Raw genomic sequence first — 8,665 nt, forward strand, 5'->3', positions numbered from 1 at the left:
TCACACGCACATACACGCACACACACACGGCGAACTGCGAACGAAATTGACACGCGCGAACCGACAACCGGCGCACACAGACACGAATGAGAACGCGAGCACGCGGGTAACACACACGGGCGCGCGCGCGCACACACACACACACGAACGAACGAAACAGGGACAACTCGTCCCTCCCGCGTGTGTCAGGATACCGGAGGGCGCACACAGCCAGACACACGGCAGACCCGAATTGGTTTTCGATAAATTCTATTCGCCTTCTAGCGGCATCGCTGGTGAGTCGTGCCAGCAGGACACATCACGTTTCCACCCTCCGCTCGCTTCATTCTAGCGTGATTCGTAAACACACACACACACAATTCGATTGACCCGTGCCCTCGTCGCTTATTCCTTCTGCTGGTTGGGACTCGAGGTGTGTTGTGTTTTCGTGGCCGTTATTTACCAGCGCTCGCACAACCGCTTGCCCTGCACACTGCACTGTAGCAGATTTCTCACGCACTTTTCTACACACGACGCACCACACGGGCGCCTAATGCACACGGACAAAAACCACGCACACACACTCACACACGAGCGCGCGCGCGCATGCAACCACTGGATCGAATGTGTGTATTGTAAACCACCACCACGTGCAGGGGGGGCGGAGAGGATACACGCGGCGCGGTGTTGGGTGCTGGTTTTCCTCGTTTTCTTTCTGTTCCTTTTTGTTTTGTCTTGCGTGTGGTTTGCGGTACACTTAGTACACCGAAACCTTTCGACTAAACGCACCCGGCCCGGAGTTTGGAGAGGGGCCGAAATCTGGAACGCTTCAGCAGCACTGGGTTTTCAGCTCGAACTGTGTTTGTTTTCCGCCGCTGACTGCTGTTTGCGAAAGAAAAACACGAAGCAATGGAAAAGAATTAGACGACGGCAGTGTGCAGCAGGGGAAGGGGAGTAGGCCGTTGGTGTGTGTGAGTGTGAGTCAACCGTTCAAATCGTCCCCAGCGGCGTGAAGAATCCTTGTGGGCACTTTTTATGTAATCAATTCTGCTACTACTACTACCACTACCAACACCATTGTGCATCAATTGAGTATGGATACGCACGTGTGTTTGTGTGGGTCTGTGTGTTCGTGTGTGTGTGTTGACGAGTGGCAAAACAATAGGGACGGGGCGAACAACTCCACACATAGGCCCACCGATAGGCGAATTTAGATAAAATAAATTAAATATTTCCAATCCAATAAGAAAGATCTTTTATCGATCATGAGGAAAACATACTTTACACAACATAATAGGAAAGCTATGTTTAATCCAACCGAGGAAACAAATGCCATCCGTTTTATCAACCGTTGGCAGTCGTTAGCAAACCAACGGTCGTTCTTTAATTTTTGTTCGAAATCGCATTTAAGAAATGTCAAACTTAAATGACCGCTCCGCGAAACCAACGTGAACTTGCCACAACACACGCCGTCTGGCAGAGCAGCAGATCGATCCGTACCGAACAAACAAACAAAACCCCATACAGCCACTCGCACGCACTCACACACGAGAATATGGAGAGACGGCAGCGTTTTGGCACTGTCAACAGCGATTGCGCAACACATGCAAACACACAGACACACACAAACGCACGGCATATTGTATCCTTCCCGAATGCAATCATGTTCTGTTTTTCCGTTTTCCCTAATCACTGGTGTGTGCAGGCATGTAAGTGAGATGAGGCACAAACACACGGTCACATAGAGACAAACACAAGGGGACTGCTTCACTGTGAGGACGGCACACGTTGCTACCCGGCAAAGCAAGATCGACGGCCAGGTCGGTCGTGTCCACGTACGGATTTTTGGTACGTTTCGTGACGCCCCGTCTTCCGGTGGCGCGCCACACGGACAAAGCGGTTCTGATCGGACGGATGCAGGTGGGTGGCCGAACGAGCGAGCGAGCGAGAGAGAGAGAGAGAGAGAGAGAGAGAGAGAGCAAGCTTTTCCTTGCAGCATACTCATTGCACCCACGTGCGTGCGCTCGCACACACATGTGTACCGCATCGTGCGTGCGTGCATGTGTTCGGTGTGTTGTTGTGCTTCTTTGTTTTCGCTCTCCGGCCGCACCGTGGGGAAGGGAGGGGCGGGTTACGGTGGCCTACGGTCGTGCGGTCAAGGCGTGCACCGGGATATCACGTTTCCATGCCCTTTCCGCCCCCTCCCGGGGGATGTTTGTTTTGCCATAGTCCTTCGTCCGCGCAGGATCCTTAGGGGCCGGATCTGTTTGACAGCTCGGATCGCGCAAGCAAGTGGTGCTTACCAACCAAGGGTTAAGGTCCGCTTCGGGTCCGTCCGGGCTGCAAGTGTAGAGGAGAGAGAGAGAGAGAAAGGAAGGGAATTAGCCTCACGCTGGATCACGTTACACGTTCGTTGTGTGTTTGTTTGCATACACATCTTTTTTTCGGAGCGATGCAGTCGCTTTTCGGTGCTTTCGGTGGATGACAAACAGCGCTGGAGAACTGGAGTCTGGCAAACGAAAAACCAAAACCGCACGCCACACACACACAGGCGTGTGCGCTCAACCTGCCGAGAGACGAACGACGCGTACGCGACCGTCCGCTGGGTAGAACCGGACCACACTGGCCGGACACTGTGTGGCCGCCGTGCTGACCCGACGAAGATGGCGACGAAAAGAGAATTCGAAAAGCGCTTGCTCTGCCCCGGGACTGAAGATGGGATATGAGGCAAGGGATGGTGGGACGGTGGACGTAACTGCGTGTGTATGCTGAGTGTGTGGCCGGTGGGAAGAGGCAAAAAAACCGCGCCGAAGAAGGGCAAGCGAAAATAAGCAAAAGGCGATTCGCTAGGAACTGACCTCCCAAGAACCTCCTGGAAGCGCGACTGCTCGATTGCCTGCTACCTGCTCGCTCTCCTGCCCTGTACGCCTGTATCTCCCTCGGTCTTCTCGCTCGCCCATCCCAACCTCAACACCGTCCTTTTTCCTCGCGTCTCTTCCCCGGCTAGCGCTCATTATTCCCCCGCGCTGTGTGCCTTCTTCTCGGACCTCCGGAGCCTGCGAGACGGTCCAATGCAGTCAGTGTTGTTGGACCGATCCTTGCACCGAGTGCTACCCATTTGGCAACACTGTTCATTCCGGGAAATTCCTTTTCCAACACCGCGCCCCGCATCCTCACGGGATGGACCCGGGGCATTAAAAATCCCCGATTCGCGTCGAACATCGATGGCGATGTGACGGAATGCGTGTCTCGCCACCAGAGCACAAGGGCCGGGACATCCACCGATTCCATTCATCCCAGTTCCAGCTGCTTACTGTGGCGCTGGATGGCAGGCCATCGCTCGCTCTTTCTCTCGCTGGTGTGTGGAAAGTTTTTGACAGATTTCGGGGCGAATAGAACAAACGCTGCAAATCGATAACGAGTGCGCTAGGATTATGGTGACAATGGGCAAAACCCATCGAGATGTGTTGATTTGCATCTGCTTAATGTCCTCGGCCACCAGCGAAATGATATGAAGCAATGGCGTGTCGCACATGAGGAATAGAATACATATGACACCTGCGTTAACATCTTCCCCTTTTCTCCCTCACTTCCGGATCGTTGTCTCACCGTAACCGCATTACTGGTGTTTGCGTGTCTGGAAGAGTGCACGAGCAGCGCAAGCGCGCCCTGTATCCGGTTTGCCCCCCTGCCCGGAGATAGGCACCATCGGAACACTGAGCTGCCTCCGTCCTTCTGGCGGATCTCGATTCGCCCCGACTGAGGGGAGGCCTCTGGTATCCATCCGTCCACTTTGCTCTCTACTGCTTCAACCACTTCCCGCGCCCACTTCAGCTGCGGTTAACTGTTTTCCTTCCTTCCGGCGGCGAACGCTCTATTCGCTCTATCTCTTCCTCTCCCATCCGCTGCAGAAGGTAGACGTCGAGATTCGAAACTTGATTCGCTTGTAATACGATGGAATACCTGCCAACCCCCGGTTGACGAAGTTTGTCATTCTCTGGAGAAATAAACTCGTCCTCTAATCCGTGCAACAATTAAATGTTGTTTTCCACGGAATCCTAACAAAGTCCCAGCCTCGTTTCCTGGTAGCCAAACACTGGACTACCAGGCAAAGTTATCACAGTTATCATTCCACGCTAATCCGAGAAGACCTGGACAAGAACGTAACAACTCTTTACTCTGGGTGCAGGTTTATTCGTCCTTAGAGTAAAACTTGCCTACCGGGAAACAACGTTACGCCGAACGAAGCCAGAAAAGCGAGAAAAGTTCGTCGGGTGGAAACAGCAAAGTTTACACAGTGGCGCTAGTAGAACCCCCCCGTCTACTCCTCTTCAAGGCAGGAAGGCTTCTCATTCGAAGGTCGAGTGAGGTTTGGCAAACAAATGTCCGGTGGCCTTTTTCTGCTGTAATGTGTGTTTATGTTTGGCGAGAGGGCGAGTGAATTCGATTCGATTGCAGTCCCAATAGAAGCGAATAAAAAACCCATAAAGAACGTCATTGAAATATGTTTTCAGAATATCTGTGGAATGGAGGGAAAGCATCTTTATACTGAAGTTATAATACTGTTTGGCGAAGGTGAAGTTTCCCTATTCGCAATTATGATAGATCCGGATACTGTCACCTTCCATGGTTAGTACGACGCTAGAATACAATAGTGAAGCGTGCCCCTGTGATCAGCAGCTCCCACCTTAAGGTCATCTTAGGTGCTACAGATGTTTGCAAAAGAAATCTCCCTCGATTACCAGTATTTGCATGAGCCATTAGCATGCCACTCAGGAGGATCTTGAAATTAGGTTCTGAAGATTACGATAGGCCAACTAATGGAAGATGAAATAGGGATGTGTGTCGGGGAGAGCAAACAGCGTATCCACCGACGTACCTGCATCATAACCATGCGGATACCATTGGACAGAGAATGGGATCAAAACCGTCGGAACGAAAGAAGCCGAATTAGAAACGGTGGTGCATTACACCTGGAGTAGAGAAAAGAGCATGAAGGCGTATGTGGTTTCAATAATGGTTCTGAATAGTAGTCCTCACGGAGCCAACTATGAACTGGCCTTGGATTCGTTTGGGCGTTATACACTGTTTTCAGGGCCAATTCGTCGGCATCAAGCTGCTCTTTGTTGGTAGTAGGCAGTCAATTGCACGTGCACGGTTTTTGTTTGGCATCGTTAGGAAACACTTTGGGCTTGTTAAGTTTAACTTTGCCATTATCGGTAGCAACATTGACGCGACGAGAAAAGGTCGCGTTGTTGTCGCGTCAATGTTGCGACCGATAATGGCAAAGTTAAACTTAACAAGCCCAAAGTGTTTCCTAACGATGCCAAACAAAAACCGTGCGCGTGCAATTGACTGCCTACTACCAACAAAAAACAGCTTGATGCCGACGAATTGGCCCTGAAAACAGTGTAATATTTCGTACGCAATGGGATGTTGGTGCATTCACCCGTGATGGCAGCTCGTCCCAGGTGGAGCTAGGCCAGCTGGCCTACGTTAGAACCTGACCTCGGAGAGTTATTTCAGGGGTTTTTTAAGTGAGACCTTAACGAAACTCAGGCAACCGGAGACTGCAGTTACTCAAGTCGGTCAGATGTTTGCGGTTAATGGGCACTGCAAAAAGGGTTGCATCGCGCTAACTCCCTCCGTGGGCAGGTGAGGAGGCGACCACTGCGGAGACGAGCAGCAAAAACGGCCAGCAACCACCAACACCAACAAAGCGGGCTGGGCAGCAGAATCATCGATCTAGCGATCGAAGCGCAGGCTGGAGATTGGATATATAAGCAGCTCCCCGGAGGCGGGCGGTCGCCCGCGGAGGTAGGCAATCTCAGCACTTCGTCGCGGCTGTATATCGCGCACCGTATACGGGATGTGAAAAGAATGCCAGATAGCGGGGCCCGCACGCACACCACGACACCGCCAGAGGTTATTAACACTCGATTTTCCGTGCCGTCCGCAGCGATCCCTTGAGTTTTCATCTCCCCGCTGTTCCTGCTGCTTCTGCTGCTGCTGTGCACCTTTACACACACACACACACACACACGTCCTCGGGCCACACAAACACAACCGCAGCAGCCAGCAGGCATGCTGGGCATGCTTCGCAGCAAACGGAATTCAACGCGAGAGCTGCCGCGCGCGACGCGCGACGTCGCAACTCGCGGATGCTCAAAGGCAGGGCGGCCGCTGCTGCTGTTCTTCTTTTTTCTAACATCGCCACACATACACACGGGCACACATACACAGGCGGCATGCGTTGACACACGCGAGGAGGACGCAATCGAGCAGCCACACGCACGAGTGTGTGCGTGTGGTTGCGAGGTACACGCGCGATAAATTCTCGGAATAATAAATAACACCATCATGCGCCCCGTGTGTGCCTTACGCGGGGTTCCCGTTTATGATCTTTATTTTATAAACAGAAATGGTGGGCATTTGCCATTGCTGAAGTAATAGAACATTCAAACAGCAGTTTGCCGGTTCTGCTGTACCTCTACTTTTCGATACTTACTTTGCACACCCCGTTACGTTAGCGTCCTCGCGGAAGGATGCGGGTGAGAAAGCACAAGAAAAAGAACAGGGATAACAAAAAAAAACAAATCGGATTGTGTATGCACTTCCTGCGTGTGTTGCCATTCCTTTCACACGTGTGCCAATCAAGCACGACCACGCGCTCGCGTCATAAATCTCTCACGCGGCACCGCACACCAAGAGAGCGGTGTGCGCGATAGCAGCACGCGGTACGAAAATAGATAATGAAAGCGAATGGCAATAGAAATCAAAGTAAATAAACAATTACTGACGGTGTGGCCCGCGCCCGGCGGCGGCGACAACCAGTGTCACACGGCGAACAAATTGTGTACGGCTCCCGTCAACCGGTGCAGACGATCTTTTTCTGATTTTTGTTTTGTTTTCAATTTGTGTGGTGAAGATCAGTGCTGTGCTATTATACGTCACCATAAAGCAGGGAAATGTGGGCCAACGTTATGCCGCCCCGATGCACGTCGTTCTACGTTACCGTTGTGCAGTGATTGAAGCAATTAATTTTTATTGCGATATTTATGTTTACTATCGAGCCGTAAGGGAAATGAAATGCAATATGCTCTCTCTCTAAAAGGGGAAGCACTATTTCTGGAGGCCCCGTAAAGAAAATCGTCCCAAATTGGAACTGCCCCATTCATTAAAAAAGCTTTAAAAATTAAACAACAATAAATCAGCCAACTAACCACAAAGCTTTCCAATAGAACTTTCTTAAACATTGAGGCACAAAACAGTTCGTGCATCACGGCACCGGTGCATCGCCGAAACAAAAACAAACGTAAACACTGTCTCTGTTGGGTGCTTTTGAAAAATAAATACAGTTAATCATCATGTGAACACTGATCTGTTTGTTTTTTTATGTTCAAAACAACATAACGATCGATTCAATGACTCAGAATGAATAAAATTCAGGTCTCAGTTCTATTTTAATGTGGGTCAAGCTTAAAGAAACAATTCACCATAAGCCTTGAAGGTTTCAACGAGCGTAATTCGAATGCATGTGTGTTTCGTGCACTGTGTAAGATTTTAAGTCGGTGCATTTGGCCTCCAGACGCTTTTCGCATTGGTCCACAATTAAGCCGTTTAGCAGTCGGGGTACTTAATCTAGTCGATATTCATTTCACAAACTATTCGACATTCGTCTGCGAAGGTATGAGCATTTCATAACAAATACGTTTAAAATTAATGTTCAGGTCTGAAACCCTGCGCCAAAACCTTAACATTCATTCTGTTCTAGTTGCCCGATTTGACTTGTTGCTCGAAAACATTGTCGTTCGATACGATGCCATTTTTTAGGTATATGGATTTGTTTTTCAATTTTGTGAATAACAAATAAAATATTCCGTTTTATTTGTAACCGTAGGTTGTCACGACTGGCAAGTGCCGTATATCACACGATTTCTTGTAAGATGAGCTTTAGCAGCAATAATGATTAATTATGCTCTCTAGCAACTTGTTTTCTCGTTTCAAAACGGAATTTGAATAGCCTTATAATTAAGCAACGAAACACTACAATCTACGCAACAATCAAAAGGTTTATGGCTCGAGAAATAGGAATGACATTTTTCAGAGTACATTTTTTAACGACTGACCGTCGCAACACCAAATAAATGTAATTTTACGACCCTTGTTACCCTTCACTATGCGCTATCATCTTTAACGGTCGTTTTCACTTTTCGCATTGACTGTCATCATCGACAAATAATTTTGACCAGCCGCATATGTGTAGAGAATGCGATAGAAAATGTTATCGGTTTCCAGCATTGAAAATAAGTTCAGTTTTTACAAAAATGAGGTTCGCTCATAGGAATTTCGGGCACGGGTTATTGAAATTTATTACAGATATTTTTTTAACTCCGTGAATCACACTCAAAATATCTTTCTGCAATGAAGGAAAAACAAAGTGGTAAAATATGAAAACTTAACCCGAACTGAGTAGTTTTGCTTGAGTATGTGCAGTTTGCGTCCTTTGGGAATGAACTTCACCAAAACAATACTCTTTGCACAAGTCAGGATTGAACTTCGCAGCTCTGCCAGTCAGGACGAAACCAGCAGGAAGTGAGTTAGCGAGAAAGAAAGCGAGTCCGGGGCCGCGCAAGGGAAGGCAAGCGAAAAAAGGTACTCTAGTTCCCAGCGGAGGTTGTAAAAA

Source organism: Anopheles coustani, chromosome X, assembly GCF_943734705.1.
Source record: "Anopheles coustani chromosome X, idAnoCousDA_361_x.2, whole genome shotgun sequence".
NCBI lineage: Eukaryota > Metazoa > Arthropoda > Insecta > Diptera > Culicidae > Anopheles > Anopheles coustani.